The 25142-nt window shown below is 37.2% G+C and overlaps 1 protein-coding gene and 1 non-coding gene across 4 annotated transcripts in view; both read left to right on the top strand.

Annotated features, from left to right (window-relative positions):
* GSK3B (glycogen synthase kinase 3 beta) overlaps nt 1–25142 on the top strand; it is a 199032-nt gene that overhangs the window by 30018 nt on the left and 143872 nt on the right. The window lies entirely within an intron of this gene.
* On the top strand, nt 15544–15650 carry LOC123576212. The gene has a single exon (XR_006701233.1). It is a non-coding gene; the product is annotated as a U6 spliceosomal RNA (small nuclear RNA).

The raw sequence follows: 25142 nt of genomic DNA, 5'->3' as shown, positions 1-25142 counted from the left end.
CATAGGGATTTGAGAATGTTATGTTGAGAGGAAGAGACTCAGAGATTGAACTGAGAGATGAGGACATAATGTCATTTTAAACTTTCTAGAAAAACTTTGTTTGCCCTTTTTGTTTTTTAAACTATTTTATTTTAGAGAGAGAGAAAGAGAGCCCGTGTGAGCAGGGCAGAGGGAGAGAATCTTAAACAGGCTCCATGCCCAGTGCATAGCTGGACATAAGGCTCAGTTCCACGACCCTGAGATTATGACTTCAGCTGAAATCAAGAGTTGAGGGGCGCCTGGGTGGTGCAGTCGGTTAAGCGTCCGACTTCAGCCAGGTCACGATCTCGCCGTCCGTGAGTTCGAGCCCCGCGTCGGGCTCTGGGCTGATGGCTCAGAGCCTGGAGCCTGTTTCCGATTCTGTGTCTCCCTCTCTCTCTGCCCCTCCCCCGTTCATGCTCTGTCTCTCTCTGTCCCAAAAATAAATAAAAACTTTGAAAAAAAAAAATTAAAAAAAAAAAAAAAGAGTTGAACCCTCAACTGACTGGGCCACCCAGATGCCTCAATTGTTTGCCCTTTCTGTAAAAATTGTTTTAAAATATACAGTACATTTTAGATAATGCTAAATATGATTTTTATTTTTTATTAAAAAATATTTTTTTAATGTTTATTTTGAGAGAGAGAGAGAGTGAGCAGAGGAAAGATGGGGGGTGAGGGGCAACAGAGGATCCAAAGCAGTCTTTGTGCTGACAGCAGAGAGCCTGATGTGAGGTTTAGACTCACAAACCAAGAGATCATGACCTGAGCCAAGGTCAGATGTTTACTGACTGAGCCACCCTGTGATCTTTGATACTTTCTTATGCTGCTTCAGTTGCCATGAATATCTGTTACTTTACTGTTCTACTGAAGGATATAGAGATAGCCTCATTTAAAATACAACAGCTAAAATAAAAAAAAATAAAATATAACATCTTAGGGCTATTTTGTCATGTTGTAGCTTTTTAATAGTCAGCTTCATCTTTTCTTTGTGCATATCTGCTCCCCCCCCTCCCCCCCCAACTCATTAGTGTGGTTGATCCTAGCAATAACACGACTTGTTCCTACAAGCATGTACTGTACCTAAGTAATTGTGAACTGGGAAGTCCATATTACTAGTTGTTAGAACTGTGCTCTGAATGAAATTAGTAATTTTAATCAGTAGATTGTAAGGATTTGTGGGGGGGGGGGTTGCTTCTGTAAAGCTTAGTCTGTGATATATATGGTTTTCTACTGCTGTTGCACTTACAAAATTTAGAGCTCTATAGTTAGGTTGCTTTAGAATCCTAACTCCAACACTTACTATGAACTTGAACAAATGACTTACTACCAGAACTTGGCTTTCTTCATCTTTAAAATGATAATAGTAGTATTTACCTCACAGAGCAATTGTGGAGGTTAAATGGTGTAATCCTAGAAGAACATAGCTTCGGACAGAATAGGTAGATTCAATAAACCTTTGCTGTTAACAATTATTTTCTGTCTCCAGGGTTTTGATTTTCTAAGCTTGATGTTCCTGGTAGTCTTCTTGATGAGAGAGGTGTTACTGTGTTTGAAAAATGAACAGATCAAGTAGAGTCATACTGTAGGTTTTATGTATCTAGGTGGCAAGTGAGCATTTGTAGCATATAACAAGGGGATTTACTTCCTAAGGTAGGTTGGTTTGTTAGGGAAGGTTTTTTTTTTTTTTTTTTTTTTTAGAGGCATTTGGAAACACTCTATTTCTTGAGGTGGTCCTGTAAGCACTTAATTTTTTTATTGAATACTAAAAACTATTTTATATTTAGTATTTAAAAATTAGGGGGGTGAAAGATCACCTAGAATTATGGTATGGAATATCTTTGTGTGTGTGTGTGTGTGTGTGTGTGTGTGTGTGTGTGTGTGTGTGTGTGTAGGAAGTTAGGGGTTGTTGTAGACTAGATATTTTAGGACAGGAAATTAATGTAACCTGGTGAGGCTCATGAGTATTGCAGGCTGAGTAACAAAACTACTGGGTAACCTGTAATTTAACCCAGAACATTACTTGAAAGACAGGAAGTTAGGTTTGTGCCATGGTCTGAGAAAACCCTTAAAACCCTTATTCTCCTTTTTATATGAGACTTGCACTCTTGAGAGACAAGAGTGAAATTATATAGGATATTTGATAACCATCAATTTAGTCATTCTTTTCTTCTTTCTATCAAATAAATTGTACTATTCTTTTAGACATCTTAGAGTCCAGTTGAGAGTCAGTACCTTTTTGGTATAGTAAACGTTAATGGGTGGAAAATCCTGTTTTCTAGATTTGTGAATGTAGGAGTACATTTGTTAAGGTAGTCCTAGCCATTAAATTTCTCTAATACCCACAGACACCCTTTATAAAGGAGAGAAGCATTTAGTTTGTTTAAAAATAGTAAACTAGGGGTGCCTGGGTGGCTCAGTCAGTTAAGCATCTGACTTCGGCTCAGGTCATGATCTCACAGTTTGTGGGTTCGAGCCCCGCATCGGGCTCTGTGCTGACAGCTCAGAGCCTGGAGCCTGCTTCGGATTCTGTGTCTCCCTCTCTCTCTCTGACCCTCCCCAGCTCACACTCTGTCGTCTCTCCCTCTCTCAAAAATAAATAAACATTAAAAAAAAATTAAAAAAAATAAAAATAGTAAACTAAATTGTTTCCTTCTGATAATTGGCCCAGGTGTGTTAATGGTATTTAAAGTTTAATGCTGCTAAACTCACATAGGAATTTTGACTTGTTTTAAGTGCCGTAAAAACAGATTTTACTTTTGTTGATAACTCATTTAGTGAAAAGACCATGTTAAATTCAGGAATGATTTTAAAAACTATTAAAGTTTTCGTCTTCCTATTTGTAAGTCTCTCCATGTCTGCAGTCGTACTAAATGACTCATGAATGCTTTATTTCTTGTCTTGCTGACAGAATTATCCTCTCAGCAATAGAGCGGGCATTGGCAGTGATAGGTCAGTGATTTGACAAAGCACTGCTAGTTTTTTGTTGAAGGGAAAAAAGATGAAGTCTCTGTCATTTGTTGAAGTATGTTTAGATGCCTGCCAGTTGAGAAAATGATAGATTGTACTGTTTGTGGAAGGTGTTGAATTAATATGGCTTAGTATTTTTGCCTTGTTGAAGTAAGATTTGATTGCCTTTTGTTTTAAAAGTTGCTCTTGGGATGCCTGGGTGGCTCAGTCAGTTAGGCGTCCAACTTTGGCTCAGGTCATGATGTCCTGGTTTGTGGATTTGAGCCCTGTACCCGGCCCCGCGCTGACCGCTCAGAACCTGGAGTCTGCTTCAGATTCTGTCTCTCTCTCTCTCTCTCTCTCTCTCTCTGCCCCTCCCCCGCTTGTGCTCTGTCTTCTCTTTCAAAAAGAATAAATAAATAAACATTAAAATAAAATAAAAGTTGCTCTTCTGGGACACCTGTGTGGCTCAGTTGGTTAAGCCTCTGACTCAATGTCTTGTGATTGTGGGATGGAGCCCTGTTTCAGGTTCAGTGCAGAGCATGGAGCCTGCTTGGAATTCTCTCTCTCACTGTCTCTCTGCCCTTCTTCTGCTTGTGCTCTTTCTCTCTTTCTCTCAAAATAAATAAATAAACTTAAAAAAAAAGTTGCTCTTAAGGTATAGTGCTTCTGAAAATTAAAAGTCACCAAAGTAGCACTTGAAAAATTTAGAAACTCTTATTAGAGAATTCCCTCACTTAACAACAAAACCCTCTAAAAACTCCAATTTTAATTAGCTGTAAAAGTACCTCCCCTCAGTTGCTATCATGTAGTTATTTTCCAAAGACACATCATGTTATCAGAAATTGCATTTATGTTTTTAATGGCTTTAAGCTGCTGTAGTTTTAGGGGAAAAGGTGGTGGTAGCTTAGATCAGTTTTCAGATTCCCAATCACAAGTAATCGTAAGAATTTAATAGTTAGGTTTTCCTTTTCTCTTTAAGTTATAGGAGTATATCTGTAAAACCCAAACCACACTGAAGAAATTAGTATTAGATGACATAAATCTAGCTTTTATGCCAAATTAATGGTCTTTTCCTGTTATCACTACTATCATTAGTGTATGTTAGCTATTGATATATAGCAAACCATTCCAAAACTTGGTTTAAAATAACCACCCATTTTTTATTGCTCATGAATCTTTGGATCAACCGGGTAGTTCTGCAGATTTGGGCTAGGCTTAAGTGATTTTATATGGGTTTGCTTGTATTTCTTGTGGCTTTGCTGGTAGATTGGGTAAGACTAGCTTGGCTAGGGTCGTGGTTGGTAGCTGAGGTAACAAGGAGACTGAGCAATGCATCTCTAGGTATCCAGCACACTGGCTTGGGCTTGTTTCATGGTAGCAGAACATACTTCCAAGAGAGAGGTTATGGAAGCATGCAGGAGTTCCTGAGGGCCATGCTCAAAACTGGCAAACTATCATTTTCATGGTTTTCTATTGGCCAAAGGATTTCATGAGTCCAGTTCAGATTCAAGAGGTGGGAGAAGACTACAAAGTTATGCAAAGGGTGTAAATATAGGGAGGCCTGCAGAATTGGCAGAACTTTTGCAATCAATCTCCCACAAAATTTCTGTAGTGCTTTTTTCGATTACCCAATCATATACTTTTTAAAAAACTGTTATTAGTGATAAAGCACCTATCCACTCCACTGTGTAGCTGTGCTATATCTACAACAGTTTTTATCTTATTTCTTTTACAGTTACAGCTTCCCCACATAATGCATATGGGTTCCCTAATTAAACAGTTGAGCTGTGTCCCCTTCTAGTTAAGAAAACTGGAAGAGATGCCTAAAATGGTCTTCTGTTTTAATCTGATTAAGTCTTCCTCTTTCCTTGAAGCCTTTTAATCTTGTTTTCTTCTCAGTCTGTTAATTTTTATTTCCCAGTATTCTGTTCTTTGGTTTGCTTACTGGTTTTCTCCCTGTCATTTTTTTTCTTAGTAGAGATGAAATTGTTGTAACAACAACAAAAAACCAGAACCACTTCAAAGTCTACAATTCAGTGGCATTTAACATTTGCAGTGTGCAAAGCAACACCTTTATCAAGTTCCAAAACATTTTCATTACCTCAAAAGAAAAATCTGTATTCATTAGCAGCCATTTCCCTATTCCCTCCTCCCACAAGCCCCTGGCAACCACCAAGCTGCTTTCTGTCACTGTGGATTTACCTATTCTGGGCAATCGTTTGTTTTTTACCTTGTGTATCTGTTTATGTTCTTTCTACCTAGAGTATCCTAAATCCTATTAGACTTCTTCAGCGTTAGGTCCACTAATTTCTTCCCCCTCACAAAGATTGTATTCTAGAGTTAAATTAGGCTACAGTGACCCTTAGCATTCTGACTTCACTGAAACTGCTATTGTGTCTTTCAGGTTGTTTCTTCTCATTCTTTCCTGCAGGGTGTGGGGATGGGGAGGACCCTCCCCCAGTGTTAATATTTGGTCTTCATCCCTTTGTTCTTAGTCTTCCCACCTTTTTTCCTCCTGATCTTAACTACTTCTGTAATGAACCTAGACGTTTAGACCAGTTCTCCTCAGAATTCCAGAGCTGCTGGAATTTCTACCCAGATGTTTCCTATCTACTTTAAACTGAACATGTTAAAATTGAAATAATTTTCTCTCCTCATCCTGTCTCCTTCCTTAAACAAAATGAAATCTCAGTATTGCTCTTCTTCCCATTTTCTTTCGTGGTAAATGGGACCATGATCGTCCATAGAGATCCCTGGGTTTGTTCCTAGGAGTCAGAGTTTGTTCCTCCTTATACCTAATTCTCTACCCCTAGTCATTCTTCAGGTCTACCCCACTCTTAAATATCTCAGGAATATCTATTCCTTTCCATTTCTGTAGCCCTTGCTTTAATTTTTTTAATGTTTGTTTATTTTTGAAGGGGAAAGAGACAGAGTGTGAGTGGGGGGGTGGGGTGGGGGGTGGGGCAGAGAGAGAGGGAGACACAGAATCCGAAGCAGGCTCCAGGCTCTGAGCTGTCAGCACAGAGCCTGACGTGGAACTCGAACTCACTACCGGGAGATCATGACCTGAGCCAAAGTCGGACGCTTAACCGCCTAAGCCACCCAGGCGCCCACCCTGTCTGTAGTCCTCACTTTAGTTTAGGATCTTATCACTCTTCTTAGACAAGGGTTCACAAACTATAGCCCACAGGCTAAATATAGCCAGCTGCCAGTTTTTGTAGATCAAGTTTTATTCGGAATACAGCCTTGCTCATTAGTTTAGGTGTTCGCTGTTTATGGCTGCTTTTATGCTACAAAGGCAGAGTTGTGTACTTGCAGCAGAGCCCACATGGCCTGCAAAGCCTAAAATATTTACTGTCTATGGGCACCTGGGTGGCTCAGTCAGTTAAACATCCAACTCTTGATCTCAGCTCAGATCTTGATCTCAGTGTTGTGAGTTCAAGCCCCACACTGGGCTTTGCACTAGGCATGAAGTCTACTTAAAAATTACTGTTTGGCCCTTTATGGAAAAGCTTTGCCTACCCTTGGGCTATACCTGATTTTCTGTCTCTAATATTGTCTACCCTTCTCTCCCACCCCAGTTGAATATCAGAAGTTTGACATACATCCTCTTGCACAAATCTTTTGCTACTCATTCCTCACAGAATAAAATTTAAGACCCTTTCTTATCATAGCATAAAGCCCCTCCCTATTTGAAGTCTTTGACATTTCTGATTATTCTCTTCTTTGCTTCCTTCATACCTTCTACAACTTTTGCTGTACTTAACATAACTGTTGGGCTGTTTTATCCATTTAAGAGTATTCCCTAGTAGACTTTAAAACCAGCCTTGGAACAGGCCTGGATCCAGGCACTTAATACTCTTCAAGAAGTGTTTGTTGGCCGAATGGGTTGATTGCTTTTGTGCTTGTTAGACTCTTCCTAACTAGTCTGTCAAGGTAGGAATTAGGTCTCACTCTACTTTTACATCCTTTGATTATATCTGAGGAAATGTTCGGCCCATAGTAGGTATCTATAGTTGTTAAAATTGATTTTGAATTATTACCTAGACAAAGTGAAGAGGTACAAAGATTCCTTTTGGGGAGAGTGGGCATTCATCATAGTGAAACTATCTAGCTAACCCTGTTGAAAAGAACTTGATTGACTTAATTACCAACTTTCCCCCTTGTCACATATAGGCATTTTTTCCCTCTGTACTTGGGAATTTGATTTTAATTGAATACTTTGTGCCATCCATTAGGCATCATATGATCTTTTCTATATAATACATCTATAAGGAATGATTTAGGTAGAATGTGCTAAGAAGTTGAGAGGACAAAGTTATTCTAAAAGTACTGATTTAGTCTGGGTGTAAATGGGAACAGGAATAGATTGTTACTCTTGCCATTAGCTGTTAGTTAGCTGTATTTTTTCTTTACTGGATTAGTTTGCCTATTTGGTGTGCATAGGTGCCAGTCCTGGTAGGATTCCTAGACGCAGCAGCAGAAGTAGAAGTAGTAGAAGTAGTAGTAGTAGTTATCACTTGTCTAGTGTTTTTCTGTGTGACAGCTGCTGTTTTAACCACAATATATAAATTAACTCGTTTATAATCTATAAGATAGATATTATCCCTATTTTTTAAATATATTTTTAAATGTTTATTTTTAAGAGAGAGAGACAGACAGAGACCAAGTTGGGGAGGGGCAGAGAGAGGGAGACACAGAATCTGAAGCAGGCTCCAGGCTCTGAGCTGTCAGCACAGATCCCAACTTGGGGCTCGAACTCATGAACCGCTAGATTATGACCTGCGCCAAAGTCAGATACTGAACTGACTGAGCCACCCAGGGGCTCAATTATCCTTATTTTATGGATGAGCAGCCTGAGGCATAGGGAAGTGAAATAAATAAACTTGGCTAAGATAATATAGGTAGTAAGTGGTGGAACCAGGATTTAATCCAAGCTGTCTGGCTCCACACTACACGTTCTTGGTCACTGTGCTGGATTTTCTCTTTACGGATCATGGAATGATTTAAGTGCTCGGTTCTTGCATTCATTGCATTTCTCTCTAAAACAGAAACTCTGACTAGGATTTTGGGTCAGTGGGGAAAGGAGGAAGTACCAAATGGTTAAAGATCGATTTTTTTTTTTTTTTTAAGACACATAAACACCACTTTATATTTATCATTAGTTGTGGGCTTCTTTTTAGCTCTATTCCATTTTTATCTTTTAAAGGCAAGAGTGTGGTTTTCTTTTGCCTTAACTTGTATGAATACAGTATATACGTACTAAATGATCTTCCTAAATGATCTGGCTTATGCAAAGAACTAAGCAGTAGAGGCAGCACATTGTAATTGGAAAGTTAAATACATATAGTGAAACATAAAATCATGTGTGTGGTTCTAGAAGATATAATTTTGTTTAGCTGTGAGGATATATAGTCCCTTGGCTTGGAATTATATTGTGGTAATCAAGGAAATCATCACTGGAGCTGGGTGGGGTTGGTCTTTTAGATGTTTCTTTTAGCAAACTTAAAAGAACACTTGGAGGTATAACTTACATACAGCAGATGGCATAAAGCCTAAGTGTGCAACTCAATGAATGCATTACCCCTCATATCAAATGAAGTATAAAACAGTTTCATCATTGTTCAGAAGGCTGTCTTATGGCATCTCTCAGTCAATAAATACCCCACCCCTTACTTACGTTGTTTTATTTTATTTTATTTTTAATTTTTTTAATGTTTATTTTTGAGAGAGAGAGCGAGAGAGCGAGGGAGCACAAACAGGGGAGGGGCAGAGAGAGAGGGAGACACAGAATCTGAAGCAGGCTCCAGACTCTGAGCTGTCAGCACAGAGCCCGACACGGGGCTCGAACTCAACACACTGTGAGATCATGTCCTGAGCCGAAGTCGGACGCTCAACCAACTGAACCACCCAGGCCCCCCTGTTTCATTTTTTTAAATTGCATTTATTGCCACTTGGCATGTATTAGTTTGTCTTTCCTACTAGAGCATAAAGTTTATGAGGACAGGGACTTGGTTTTGTTCACTCTTTGCCCAGCATAGTACCTGACATACAGTAAGTGTTCGACTACTATTAGATTGCTACAAATTGATGAAAAATACAGAATTGTCCACTACATACCGTGTTATGTGGTATACAGGTGCTGGTTCATGCTGAGGATAGATAATAAATTTTAGTTTTCTAGGAAGAGACTTTTGACATTCAGTATGATACTCAGACCAATTTTAAGAGGGAAATTGAGCCATGCTGACATTAGGTGTGCTACTAGTCTTTGCTCATGTGAATGTTAGGAAATATGGAAATTTGCTACCAGTGAGATCGATTGGATTGCCTTCTTTTTTTTTTTTTTTTTTTTTTTTAATTTTTTTTTCAACGTTTATTTATTTTTGGGACAGAGAGAGACAGAGCATGAACGGGGGAGGGGCAGAGAGAGAGGGAGACACAGAATCGGAAACAGGATCCAGGTTCTGAGCCATCAGCCCAGAGCCTGACGCGGGGCTCGAACTCACGGACCGCAAGATCGTGACCTGGCTGAAGTCGGACGCTTAACCGACTGCGCCACCCAGGCGCCCCGATTGGATTGCCTTCTTGAGAGTATCTAATTTCTTAACAGTTATCTGAGATTCTTAACTCACACTCTTGATAGTCTTTTTGAATACCTCAAAGAGTTGCAAAGGACTAAATGCTGTTCTTCTGAGGAGAGAATTGTGATGGAAAAAGCATTGGTTTATTTGATCAGGTAAGACAGTTTAATTGTAGTTTAAAGGTCTTTTGAAGCACTTTAGTTAAAACAATGAAAATTCTGTGTTTTGATTAGATTTAAGATAATTAAAGGAGTATGTAGTTTAGAAATCATTTCTAGTTACACTTATGTAGAGCAGAAAGTAATTTTGAGCTGAAAGTGACCTTAATATTCTGGTTCATGCTCTTGTCTGTCAAGTTACCTTCTTGTTTTACATTTGAGGAAACTGGGGTACAAAGAAGTTACGTTGTGTTCAAGCTTAGTACAAAGCAGCAATCAAACCAGTCTGTTTAACTCAGAAGTTAAAAGACTCTTTTGCATCATGTTGACAGTAGAATCATTTGGGAATTTTTGGAATCCTACATGAGTTAGGGTCCTACTCCCAAAGGTTTTTGTTTTTATTAGATTTGGGATGTGGGCCAGACATGTGTAATGAGATAATAAAAACAAAGTAAAATTAAAACTCAAACCATGCTATCCCCTTAGGTTTTTAATAATGAATTGTTTTTCCAAGTGATACATAGTGTAGTGGTTTAGGACCATTGTGCTGTAATGCCTCCTTTCCTCTTCTCCCCTCTCTGTCTCTCCTTCCCCTCTCCCCTTTCCCTTCTTTGTAACTACTAGATTTTATTTCTTAGAGCAATTTCAGGTTTACAGAAAAAACTGAACAGAAACTACAGAGAATTCTCCTATACTCTCTCCCCCTACCCAGTTTTCCTTACTATTAACATCGTGTATTGTGTGGTAGTATTTGTTAAAATTGATGAACCAGTATTGATAGATTGTTATTAACTAAAGTCCATAGTTTATTATTCGTAATTGCCATTAGGCCCACTCTTTTTGTTGGATAGTTCTGTGGCTTTTGACAAACGCATAATGTTATGTATCCACTATTGCAGTAGCATACAGAATAGTTTCACTGCCCAAAAAATCCTCTATGCTTCCCCTATTATTTGTATTCCCCCATCCCTGGCAACCACTAGTCTTTTAAATATCTCTATAGTTTTATCTTTTCTAAAATGTCATGTAGTTGCATCATACAGTATGCAGCTTCTTTGACTTAGCAATAGGCATTTAAGGTTCCTCCATGTGTTTTTGTGCCTTGATAGCTCATTTCTTTTTATTGCTGAATAATATTCCACTGTATAACTATACCAAGATTTGTTTTTCCTACACTTATTGAAGGATATCTTGAGTCCTTCCATGTTTTGGCAAATCTGAATAAAGCTACTATAAACATTTTTGTGCAGGTTTTTGAGTGGACAGGTTTTCAATTCACATGCATAAATATCCATGAGTGCAATTGTTGGATTGTATGGTTAAGAGTATGTTTGGTTTTGTAGGAAACTGCCAAACTGTCTTTCAAAGTGGCTGTACAATTTTGCATTCCTATCAGCAGTTTGTGAGCGCTCCTCTTGTTCTGCATCCTTTGGTGGTGCCAATGTTTTGGATTTTAGTTGTCCTAATAGGTTTGCAGTAATATTTCATTGTTTTAATTTGCAATTCCCTAGTGAGATGTTGAATATCTTTTCATATGCTTATTTACCATCTGTATATCTTCTTTGGTGTCAAGTGTCTGTTCATGACTTTTGCCTATTTTTAATCATGTTATTGTTGAATTTTAAGAGTTCTTTGTATATTTGGGACACAAGTCCTTTATTCGTTATGTGTTTGACAAATATCTTTCCCCAGTTTGTGGCTTGTCTTTCCATTCTTAATAGTATCTTTTGCAAAGCATAAGTTTTTATTTTTGATGAAGTCCAGCTTATCAGTTTTTCTTTCGTGATTTGTGATTTTGGTGTTGTACCTAAACAGTCATCACCAAACCCAAGGTCACCTAGATTTTCTCCTGTTATCTTTTAGAAGCTCTATAGTTTTGTATTTTACTTTATGTCTACGATCCATTTTGAGTTAATTTTTGTGGAAGGTATAAGCTCAGTTTCTATTCTCTCTCCCTCCCTCTCTCTCTCTCTCTGTGTTTTTTTGCATGTAGATGTCCAGTTGATGTAACACAATTTTTAGAGAAGATTGCCATGCCGTTTGATGTCCTTTTTCAATGGAGTATGCTCAAATGTGCATACACAAAATTGAGTTCTTATTATTAAAATAAGAAACCTGAGATTATCATCATTATTTTGACTTACAAAGCTTAAAAATACTGAGAAGTTAGTAGCTAGCATATTAAGTAAGAGCTTGGGCTCTGGAACAAGTCATTTCTTTTATTCAGATTCTGAATATGCCATTTACTAGTTGTGACCTTGGACAAATTATTTAACTGCCCCAACCTCCTCATCTATAAAAAGTGTTTTTATACTAAATAAATTCTGTGTACTATAAAGCATAAAGCATTTAGTATAGTGCTTTGCCTATATTATAGTTATGGAAAATTAATAATAATAATAAAGAGCCTCAAATATTTTGGATACTTTTAATTCACTAATCTCTGTTGTTCCTTGTGGTGTGTTGTAAGGGAATAATAATATAAACAGGAATAAACAATATACTTGGACCTTTTCTATCATTATTGATGACTTTCTGGCAGAAGCAGATTTACATAAGGGAGCTTAATGAATGACCTTGAATAACCATCATTTAAAGAGTATAAAATGTATGGGGCGCCTGAGTGGCTCAGTCGGGTTAAGCGTCCGCCTTCCGCTCAGGTCATGATCTCACAGTTCGAGAGTTCGAGCCCCGTGTCGGGCTCTGTGCTGACAGCTCAGAGCCTGGAGCCATCTTCAGATTCTGTGTCTCCTTCTATCTCTCTGCCCCTCCCCTGCTCATGCTCTGTCTCTCTCTGTCTCAAAAATAAATAAAAACATTAAAAAAAATTTTTTTTAAAGTATAAACTGTAAAAACAAAAACGGTGCTTCATTCTTATATGCTCTGTTTTTTCTAAAAATCAATAAATACCATCAAATCGCTTAAGACTAAAGGTTATAGGTATAAGAAGATGGTGAAAGAAGAGTTGTAGCACTTTATAAAATGTATTTAATTGCTTTGCATATGATGTATTATACACTATCTGCTTCGTTATATATTTAGAATCATTTCTTTAGATTGTGTTTTAGTTCTTTAAGGTAATGTGTCTTCAGTTCTTCAGAATCTGTCACAGAATTTCTGGGCAGAGAAGCATGTGTTTCTTAATTGCTGTGGATAAGCTATTTCTTTAAAAGTGTTCTTTTCTAGTATCTTACTACTTGATTTTTTTTTTCCCCCCTTAAGAGTAGATGAGGAACCGTTAGTAGTATAATTAAGAAATGCCTGTCTGTTTTTAAAGTTCAGGCTGGGTAAGACAAAGGGATAAACAAGGGTCCTTTAGGGCAACACCTTGAATAAAAGCTAAGCAGTTCCTTATTTGCTTCAAGTAATTGCTTATGAATTGAATTATGGGTATTTCCACACTTATATATTCAGCATTTCTGTGTATTTAGTATATAAGGTATTGGGGTGATAATTGTTTAATGCACTGATAAGAATTGCTGTCCTGCTGAGTTATCATAAAGTTTGAGTTTTTCAAAGCAAATTTGAGTTTTAGGTTAAATTTATTTCTGTGGTACAGAATTTGTAAATGTGTCTTAACAGTGATTCTAAAATGCTTATTGATGCATGCTATTATTTTGATCTCTGTGTAAACAGTTCTTTTTTTAAAACTGCTATGTGGCATAGATTTGTTTTTTAAATTAACTCTTTATTCTCAGTCATTTGACACCTATATGAGTCATGGTAGCCCTTCTCTTTGATATTTAAATTGGTGATACCCTGAGGATGTTCAAAACAAAACAAAATAAAACAGCAGAAGCTAGTGACCAGAATTTAACAACATATTCTTAATGAGGATATCTTCTGAATTGCCAGAATAAACTAATAATTTATATTTTCCTGCTATATATTAAAAAAAACAAACAAACAAACAAACAACCAAGACTTTTTGGGGGGGGGGGGGCAAATTGTACCTGATACTGGTTTTAGTCATTGAATCCACCATAGAGCACCAGCAGGCTACATACTATGTAAAGTACAGAGACTTTTTAAAGTACATTCCATTTAAGGGGCACCTCGGTGGCTCAGTCAGTTGAGCATCTGAATTCGGCTTGGGTCATGATCTCGTGATTTGTGGGTTCGAGCCCCGCATTGGGTTCTGTGCTGACAGCTCAGAGCCTGGAGCCTGCTTTGGGTTCTGTGTCTCCCTCTCTCTGCCCCTCCCCCGCCTGCACTCTGTCTCTCTCTCAAAAATAAATAAGTATTTTTTAAAAGTACATTCCATTTATGATAAAGATATTCAACAAATGAGGAATAGGAGGGAACTTTCTCTACCTGATAAAGAGCATCTATGAAAAAATCATGAGTGTACATCACACTTAATGATGAAAGACTGACTACTTTCCCTTAAGATCAGAAGCAAGATAAACAACCTTCAACATTGAGGTTCTTGACAGGGCCTTTGGCAAGAAAAAGAAAAGGCATCCAGATGGGTAAGAAAGAAGTTAAAAGTATCTCTGTTGCAGACGTGTATAGAAAGTTCAAGAAATCCACTATTTAAAAAAAACTTTTTTAATGTTTATGTTTGGGAGGGAGGGAGGGACACAGAGAGAGGGAGACACAGAATCTGAAACAGGCTCCAGGCTCTGAACTGTCAGCACACAGCCTGATGCGGGGCTTGAACTCGGACACGGGAATGGCGAGATCATGACGTAGGCCAAAGTCAGATGCTTAACCCGCTGAGCCACCCAGATAGTCCCAAGAAACCCACTATAAATTCACTGTTATAGCTGATAAACGAGCTCAGCAAGATAGAGAATAAATGTAAAAAATCAGTTGTATTTTTATACAGTAGAGATGAGCAAATTATTGGAAAACCATTCCATTTATGGTAGCATCAAACGAAATAAAATACTTAACAAAATTAACAATAAATTATTTAATAAATTTAATGAAAGAATGACAAAACTTGTACTATGGAAATTATAAAACATTGTTGAAAGAAATTAAGAAGACCAAAATAAATGGGAAGACATCCCATGTTTATGGACTGGAAGACTTAATATTGTTAAGGTGGCAATATGCCTCTAATTCCCAGATTCAGTACAATCCCTATCACAATTTCAACTGCCTTTTTGCAGAAATTGATAAGCTGATCCTAAAATTCATATGGAAATATAAGGGATCCTGTATTAGTTTTCTAGGGCTGACATAAAGTACCCAAAAGTAGGTGGCTGAAAACAAAAGAGGTTTATTGTTTCATAGTTCCAGAAGCTAGAAGTCCAAAATCAAGGTGTTGAACAGGTGATGCACTCTCTGACAGCTGTAGGGAAGAATCCTCCCTTGCCTCTTCTAGTTTCTGGTGTTTGCCAATAGTCCTTGGCATTCCTTTGCTTGTATATGCATGACTCCATTTACCTGGATATCTTCTCCCTGTGTGTGTCTTCACATTGTCTTCCCTTTGTGTGTTGTGTGTTTGTGTCCCAAAGCCCCCTTTTTATAACGAAAGGACACCAGTAATATTGGATTAGAGACACTTGAATAATCTCATTTTAACTTGATTATTTCTATAAAGCCTTTCTTTCCAAAATCACATTCTGAGGTACTCAGGTTTAGAACTTCTATGTAACTGTTTCTGGGGGTTGGTGGTGGGCGGGGGGTGAGGGGGACCCAATTCAACCAATAACAGAACCTGAATAGCTCAAAAAATCTTGACAAAAAAAAAAGTTGGAAGACTTTTACTTCCCAATTTCAAGACTTATTACAAAGCTACAATAATCAAGACTGTGTGCAGCTGGCATAAGGATAGACAGATCAATGAAATAGATCTGAGTGTTTAAAAATAAACCCTTACAGTGCTTGTTTCGGCAGCACATATACTAAAATTGGAATGATACAGAGAAGATTAGCATGGCCCCTGCGCAAGGATGACACGCAAATTCGTGAAGCTTCCGTATTTTTTTTGTATCGAAACCAATTTGACAACAATTTCATATAAAAAAAAAAATAAACCCTTACATTTATGGTCAGTGGTTTTGAAAAGGATACCAAGACAAGTTGGAAAAGAATAGTCTTTTCCACAAACAGTCTGGGACAACTGGATATCCACATGCAAAAGCAATGAAGTTGAGGGTGTCTGCGTGGCTCAGTCAGTTAAGTGTCTGACTCTTGATTTCTGCCCAGCTCACAATGTCATGGTTGATGGTGTTGGGCTCTGCATTGTCATTCTCCCAAGAGAGTACCACTTGGGATTCTCTCTCCCTTTCTGCCCCTCCTCTGCTCCTGTTCTATCTCTCTTAAAATAAACAAACAAACTTAAAAAAAAAAAGCGGTGAGGTTGAATTCCTACTTCATACTGCATACAAAAATTATCTCAAGGGCGCCTGGGTGGCGCAGTCGGTTGAGCGTCCGACTTCAACCAGGTCACGATCTCGCGGTCCGTGAGTTCGAGCCCCGCGTCGGGCTCTGGGCTGATGGCTCAGAGCCTGGAGCCTGTTTCCGATTCTGTGTCTCCCTCTCTCTCTGCCCCTCCCCCGTTCATGCTCTGTCTCTCTCTGTCCCAAAAATAAATAAACATTGAAAAAAAAAAATTAAAAAAAAAAAATTATCTCAAAACAAATACCTGTGTGCAAGAGCTAAAACTAAAACTCTTAGAAAACAGGAGTAAATCTTTGTGACCTTGGGTTAGATAATGGCTTCTTAGCTATGACATCAAGAACACAAGCAACAAAAGAACAAATAAATTGAACATTATTAAAAAGAAAAACATTTATGCTTCAAAACACCACTAGGAAAGAGAAAAGACAATCTACAGAAAGGGAAAAAATATTTGCAAATCATTTATCTGATAAAGGACTTGTAGCCAGAAAATATAAGTAAATCTTACAACTCAATGAGAAAGACAAGTAACCCAATTAAAAATTGGCACAGGCATTTCTACAAAGAAAATATACGAATGGTCCATAAATACGTGAAAACACATTTAACACCATTAGCCATCAGGAAAATTTAAATCAATACTACAGTGAAATACAACTTCACATCCGCTAGAATGGCTAGAATCAGAAAGTCAATATCAAATGTTTGTGAGGATATGGATAAATTGGAACCCTCATAAACTGGGAATCCCACCTGGGAATGTAAAGTGGTGCAGCTGCTTTGGAGAGCAACCTGTCAGCACCTGACAGTTACAGATAGAGGTATCATATGATCAGGATTCCACTCCTAGATATATACCTGTATGTCCATGTACATGAATGTTCATAGCTTTATTATTTATAATAGCCAGAGAGTAGAAACACCCCAGTGTTCATCAGCTGATGAATGGAGAGACAAATGTGGTATATCCATACAATGGAATATTACTGAGTAATCAAAAGAAATCATATAAAAAAAAATCAAGACATACTACAACATGGGTGAAACTAGAAAACGTTATTCTAAGTGAAAGAAGCCAGTCACTAAAGATGTATGATTCCATTTATATGTTGTGTCCACAATAAGCAAAACTATAGAGCTAGAAAGTAGATTAATGTTTCCCTGGGGCTAGTAGAATGGAAGGGTTGGGGAATGATGGCTAAGGGGTGCAGATTCTTTTTTGAGTAAGGAAAATGTTCTGAAATTGATTGTGATGATAGATGCACAATCCTGTGAATATGATAAAAGTCATTGAATTATACACTTTAAGTGGGTAAATTATATGTTATGTGAATTATAACAATACAGCTGTTTTAAAACATATTCCAGTTTATATGGTAATTTTATAAGGTTAGGGACACTTCATTTTAGGGAAACATGAATATTTAAATAACATAAGAGATGCTATAAAATGGTAATACAAAAGCTGATATATATGGATTGATGGTTTAGATCAGTGCTGTTGAGTAAAAATATATTGCAAGGTACATATATAATTAAAATTTTCTAATAGCCACATTAAAAATTAAGTAGAATTAATTTGGGTAATATATTTGATTTAACCTAGTATGTAAAAAATTAACATTTCAACGTGTAATACATATAAAAGTTATTGAAGTATTTTACATTCTATTTTTTTATACTAACTCACCATCTCTTATGTATTATAGCACATGTCAATTCAGACTAACCACTTTCAAGTGCTTAATAGCTCAATTTAGTTTAGTGACTGTTGTGTTGAAAAGTACAAGTAGAGTGAGTCAGTGTGACTCCACAGGAAGTATAATCATGGTAGTTTAGAATGATTAGGAAAACATAGAGAAGATGATACTTGAATTTATTTTGGTCATTCATTCATTTACTGATTCAGTCATCCATTAACCCAAGAGATTTTGAGCTCTTTGTATGAAAACTGGTGGAAAAATGCAGACATGTCTTATCTCCTAGTGGAAAGTACATTGAACAGTTAATTATACAATTATTTAATTAGAGGAGGTTGCTTAAGAAATCTTTAGTGGAAAGAGTATAGGCTTAGAGTTAAATATTCCCTGGGAAACAAAAGATGATGATAACTGTGTTGTGGGATTGGTGGGAGTAAGTGAAATACAATATGCCCAACACTGTACTTGTTGTAAAGTGTTCAATAAATACTACTTTTTTCCTTTTCTCCTCCCACTTCATACTGTGCTCCTTGTTGACTGCATAAGTCTGGGCGTGGGACAAAGAGGCTTAGAACGTGGCAGAGTCCAAAAACAAGCTGGTTATCCAGGGACTCAAATGAGTTCCTTTTTTTTTTTTTTTAATTCCTCCACTTTGTTTCACCACAGAGTCCTGCTCCTTGAACTCAGAGCTCAGGTTTGTGCTGTTAGTACTAAGGCCTACTTAACCATTGTTTAATAGGTTTTTGTGGGCTGCTTTAAGAATATAAATTACTGCTGGGGCACCTGGGTGGCTCGGTTGGTTGAGCATCTGACTTCTGCTCAGGTCACGATCTCACAGTTGTAAGTTCGAGCCCCACTTTGGGCTCTGGCTGACAGCTCAGAGCCTGGAGCCTGCTTCGGATTCTGTGTCTCCATCTCTCTCTGCCCCTCCCTTGCTCATGCTTTCTCTCTCTTTCAAAAGCAAATAAACATTAAAAAATTAAAAAAAATATAAATTACTGCCTTTTCTGGAAATTTTTTATCTGTGTATTTCATTCCAAAAAATTGTATTAGTTAAAATGTGGAACTCTGCTAAATTAGTTAATTGTCTGTCTCTTGTTTATTCACATATGTAAGTGTTTTAGAAATATTTTGAGAAGTGTTGAAATGATAACTTTTTGAAAATCCAGACCCTCCTGTTACATTTCTTAGCATTCTGGTCCTTAAATTTTTACATTTTAAGATCTCTTAAAACTTTACCATATCCTTTTATAGTAAGGATAATTAAATATAAATATTAAATGTAGTTACATTATGCTTGAGATGAGGAATTGTAGGGACATTATTGTGTATTAAGAATTTAGATTGGGCAGCTTTTAGTTTTTTGTGTGTTAGCTGTATGGTTGTGAGTAAGCCCATTCATTTACTGATTGGGCTAATGATGTAGTTAGTGGTATGCTTAATATGGTCAGGATATTGTTTGTGTATTTACTTATTTACAGACTATGATAAGTGTTTTTTAAAGGAAAATAACTAGTTACTGTGAGAGGATAATAACAGAGGAAAATTACCTTAGATTTGGATAGTTCTAGACAAGGTATCTGAAGAAGTGACATGTAAGCTGAAGCCTAAAGGATAAAAAAGGAATGGGCTAGTGGGCTAGAGAAAGAACATTCTGGACAAAGTGAAACATCATATAAAAAAAGTCCTGAAGAGGCAAAGAGCTTTGTGTATTCAGTAAATCAAAAGAAGCCTTGTATAACTGATGAATGATAGTGAGCAAGGGGAAGAATGGCATGAGATAAGAATCAAACCAAATCTTGCAGAGTCTTGTAGAACATTTTGAAACTTTTAAGTGTTTAAATCAGTGAAACAAGATAGACAAGTGTAATTCTGAAGAAGTGAGAAGTGGAATATAGAGGTCTCTAAAAGGTTGAAAGAGTAGTCTGGGCTACAGAAATAAATTGGAGGGGTGCCTTGGCGACTTAGTCTGTTAAGCATCCAACTTTGGCTCAGATCATGATCTCGCAATTCGTAAGTTTGAGTCCCGCATCAGGTTCGTGCTGACAGCTCAGATCCTGGAACCTGCTTCGGATTCTGTGTCTCCCTCTCTCTCTCTGCCCCTCCCCTGCTCGTGTTCTGTTTCTCTGTCTCTCAAAAATAAATAAACATTAAAAGGCAAAGTAAATTGGAGAACCAACAGTTCTCAAATGATAGTATTTTAAATACCATGTATTTAAAGTTCTGGAAATGCCTAAGATAATTTGGGGGAGAGTATAGAGACAGAAGAGAAAGGGGATCTAGGAGTTCTAGAACTCCAACATTTAGAAGTTGGTAGAAGAGGAACCAACATAGGAGGGCCTTAAGTAATCAGGAATGTTTGTTGTGGATGACCAAAGGTCCTGAAATGGCAATAGGGAGCAAGGAGGACATTATTTTGAGATGTGTGAAGGAAATGAATAACCTCAGCCTTTGTGAGATTTATGATGTAGTTACATTTTCCTTAAGGCAAGAAGGTGGTGTTTGGTAGGCACAGAATGTAATTCAGAGAACATTCTAGAAGGGGTAAGGTTGAGGAGTCAACTCAGAAAAAGATATATAGAGTAGATGGAGGAATATATAATTACAAATGGGAAAGGCTTACATTTCTGGTGAAGATTTAGGTAAACAAGGGTATGACGTGATAGATTTAGTCCTTGAAGTCTTTGGTCAGCTGAAGGGATCTATGGCATTAGTGGTGGGGTCTGGACAGTTTTAAATAGTTTGTGGGAGGAGGAACCAGTTTCTGGTGAGTTAAGCTGGTGTTAGCAGGTTCCATTTGTGATATGGTGAGGCTCTGGGCTGGTCTCTTTAGTACTTTCATTTGTTAAATAGTAATATCTCATTGATTGTTTTAGGATTTAAATGAATAGTCACAAACTGGTTCATAGAAGTTGAGTCTGAGTACAGATATAGCCCTTCAGGAAATCTTTTAAACATACATCATTAAATGATGCATGATTTCCAAGCTTATTTTCTTGTATTCTTTTCTGTATTGAGTACAAGAATTAGTGCTTACTTGAAGAATAAACGTTGACTATGAATGAGGCACTCAATCCATTTCTTCATAATGTTTTTATACTCCAGGATAAATCATTCAAGTAGTAGACATTTGCTCATTTTTACTTTAAACAGTTCCTTAAGCATGCTTGGACTTTTTAGAACCAGTGAAGAAATGTTAGATTATAACAATAATACTTTTATGAAAAGAGTTATCTTTTTAGAACTTGAAGCAGATTCATCTTAAAAAAATTTACATGCTTAATTGTAGAGAATTTGAAAATTATAAAGAGGTAGAAAAAAAATAAAAATTTACCTGTATTCTTACTATGCAGAGCAAACTGTTTACTTTTTGGTCTTCTTGTCTGTCTAACATTTGTGTTCCAAATTGGGATCACATAGTACATAGCAGTTTTGTAACCTGCTCTTTTGTATAATCTTACATCATGAATATTTTTTTTATAGCTTCCTTCAGTATTCTTTGAAAATGTAATTGTAATGGGTGTTAAATATTCTGTTCAGTGTGAACATACATTTATCTAATGATTTACTATTGGGCGTCTAGATTGGTTCCAATTCAGTGATATTATATACAGTGCTTCAGTGAATATCTATATATAAGTCAATCATTTTTTTCTCAGTTTTTTATTACTTCTTTTCCTCCACCATATTCCTAGAAAGGGAAATACTGGATGAAAGGCTTTGTTGTTGGTGCTGCTGCATTTAAAGAAAATTACACTTAATCAAAACAGGATCTCATATAAAATAAGACCTCATATTTAACAATATATATGTATATATTTAGGTATGACATTATTGCTCTATTCCAACAGTGGTTGATTTTTTTAAATGTTTTTATTTATTATTGAGAGAGAGAGAGAGAGAGAGACAGAGCAAGTGGGGGAGGGGCAGAGAGGGAGAGGGAGATACAGAATCTGAAGCAGGCTCCAGGCTCTGAACCGGCAGCACAGAGCCTGATGCGGGGCTTGAACTCACGAGCTGTGAGATCATGACCTAGTGAAGTTGGACACTTGACTGAGCCACCCAGGTGCTCCTACATACCATAAAGTTTAAAATTTTGATTTAAAGTGTACAATTCAGTTACTTCTAGTATGTATACAGGGTTGTGCAACTGTCGCCATAATCTAATTTTATAACATTTTCATCATCCCCACAAGAAATCTCTTTTTTTTTTTTTTTTAATATTTTTTTTTTTCAACGTTTATTTATTTTTTTTGGGACAGAGAGAGACAGAGCATGAACGGGGGAGGGGCAGAGAGAGAGGGAGACACAGAATCGGAAACAGGCTCCAGGCTCTGAGCCATCAGCCCAGAGCCCGACGCGGGGCTCGAACTCACGGACAGCGAGATCGTGACCTGGCTGAAGTCTGACGCTTAACCGACTGCGCCACCCAGGCGCCCCGCCACAAGAAATCTCTTAACCCATTTGCAGTCACTCCCCTTTTCCTCCCCACCTCCCTCCCCAGCCCTAGGCAACCACTATTACCTTTTGTCTCTGTAGATTTGCTTATTCTGGACCTCATACAAACAGGATCAGGTAATTAATATATGGTCTTTTGTGTTTGACTACCCTTCTTTTATTACCATATTTTGCTAAACTCCATCAGTGTCTTTCTTTTTCTGTGCCTTTATTTTCCCACCTCATTGTTCCCAACCCCCTTCATACCTTTGAAATTTCAACTGAAAGACCACTTGCTCAAGGCAACCCAACCATGATTAGATGCTAGATCCTTCATTATAGTCTCCATTGCATTCTGTAATTCTCTTTTATATAGTCGTACCTCCACTAATATATAACTGGGCAAGTATTTGTTTGAATAATATTTGCTATTCTTACTAGGTGGTAGGTCCATGGGAGAAGGGAGTTTGTAATTTATTGTTGCGTTTTCACAGTCTAGGGAGAAATAAATACTTCAGTGAATATATTCAGGTGCTCAACCCACTAGAAGGGGAAAAAAGTTTGCAGAGGAGAGGGAGGGGGTGTATGTGTATTATTAACTATTAATGTAGCAACACTACTCATAGTTGAAAATGGAAGCTGAAAAGTTAGAAAATTAGTGGTTAATTTGGCTTTGTGTATGTGTATCAGATACTATAAGAATTGTCTGTTTACATTCTCCCAGAAATATGAATCTGGGAAATTTCTTGTAGGAAAATTTAAGACTCTCAGTGCCTAGTTAATTTTTGGAGTCCATTTATGTTGTTGGCTACGTTATCTGGAATTTTTACTCCACCCAAGAAGTCAAATAACACAACTAAAATATTCTCTTTTTTATTTGGAATCCATTTCTTCTCTGTCATGGTGCGTTGATTGTTAGGTACATTTGTTCTCTTGCTTAATGTTTACTTTGCCCCCTTTTGAGTAATGTAGGTACTTGGACAGAGGAATGAACTATGCGGGTTGTGTGTGTGAGGTCACAGTATAGGGTAAATAGTCTTTTTCTTCTCGATGAAATTTTAAGTAAAACTTTAAGGGTAATGGGTTAGATGGCTTTCTGTTGACCTTGTTGATCTGTGGGACTATTTATTAAATCTCTGAAGCCTTAAACTCTACCTACTGTGGAACTCTTCTATGAGTATGTAGTTTCAGTTTTTATAATGGAAATGGGTGAGAAAATAGGATGGCTCTACAGATACTTATTTTATAGCTAACTTTTATTAACAATACATTTCATCTATGAAGCGCAAATGTTTTACAGAATGGAAGGCTGTATTGGATGGAATCTCAGAGAAGCTCAACTTGAAAAAATTTTCGGTGGAATCTTGGTCCTGTTATTTGCATATGTTCATACCAGAATGGTTTTTTTTTTTTTTTTTTTGGTGTTTGTTTTGTTTGGTTTTTTGAGAGAGGGAGAGAGAATCTCAAGCAGGCTCCACGCTATGAGCTCCATCAGCGTGGAGCCTGCTGCAGAGCTCAAACCCACAAACCATGAGATCATGACCTGAGCCAAAACCAGGAGTCGGATGCTTAACTGACTGAGCCACCCAGGCACTCCCACACCAGAATGTTTTTAAATATTTTTATAATTTTACATGAGTAAAAAGTTAATTTAGTAATCTGGGCATTCAATAGTATCTTTTCCCCTTTGGCCTTTTCTTTAGAAGCAGGTTGATACATTAGTAATAGAGTCAACAATTAGAATTAAAACAGCTGTTTTAATGTGGCCTTTCTTTATTTAGTTTGTGATCTCTAATAAGTCTCTTAACTTCTTAGAGCTTCAATTTCCTCATCTGAGATGGAGGTAATTTCATGCACCTCACGGGATTAAGATGAGGTGCATTAAAGAGAGGTTTTTAGAAAAAGAAAGATTAAGAAAGGTTTTAGTGAAAATAATTGGTAAGGCATCTGTCTCTTTTGTGTAGTAAGAAATACTGAATCCAAATTTTGAATAAATACTGAATCTGGTTTTCTCAATAAATAAATTTTCTTTGAACAGAAAGCTTCGTAAAGGAAGGGGCTTTGTTTGTCTTTATTTATTTTTTTGTCTTACTCATTTTTGTGACCCTAGTTCCTAGCACATTCTGGTACACAGAATAGTGCTTATTAAGCATGTGATGGATTAATCAATAATGACAATGTATTTGAACCAAAAATTCTATCATATCATCATTACTTTTCTGTTCTCAAGATTTTTGAAACTTTTTGTCAGCCTAATCACCATTAATATGAGAGAATACTTACAAAATAGAAAGGATATGCATGCCATGAGCATATATGTGAGAATTAATAATATACAAAGCCACCTAAGGAGTGATTTATTGAAGTACAAGTATTGGAATTATAGGCTTGCATCCCTTTCTCTTGCTTTCATTTTAAATAGTACTCACTTTTCCACTGATTTTCTTTTAAAAATGAGGTTATGTTCCAGTGCTTCTGCAGAAGCATTGTGGAGGTATGAATAAAAAAAGAAATTTAGCCAGTGGTGTTAGCAAACTGGTGCAGGTCCTGCCCTGGTTTATTATTAGGTCAAATAAGTAACAGTAGGAGATGATAAAGACCATCTGAAAAGGGCAAGGTTAGGAATGTAGTTGTTTCCCAAGGACAAAAGTTCTTTTTCAAGAGAAAGTGTTTCCTGTCTTTAAGTCCTCTTGACTTCTGTCACTTTAAGTAATGAGTCAGCAGTGTGAGAAGTACTCTGCCCTGGCATGGGGAGTATCCAGCATATGCTTCTCTGATCCCCTGGCAAAAGGATTAGCCATACATCTTAGGCAGTGACAGAACCAAAACTTACTATAGTCCCACTGTGAGTGTAGGACTGTGTCATTCCAATGGTACAGTTAGCATCTCTTCTAGCAGAGCCTTGTAGTGAGAAATGCTAAATGGACTCTGCTTTGTGA

Source organism: Leopardus geoffroyi, chromosome C2 (genome assembly GCF_018350155.1).
Source record: "Leopardus geoffroyi isolate Oge1 chromosome C2, O.geoffroyi_Oge1_pat1.0, whole genome shotgun sequence".
Classification (NCBI taxonomy): Eukaryota; Metazoa; Chordata; class Mammalia; order Carnivora; family Felidae; genus Leopardus; species Leopardus geoffroyi.
This window is presented reverse-complemented; position numbering and strand designations above follow the sequence as displayed.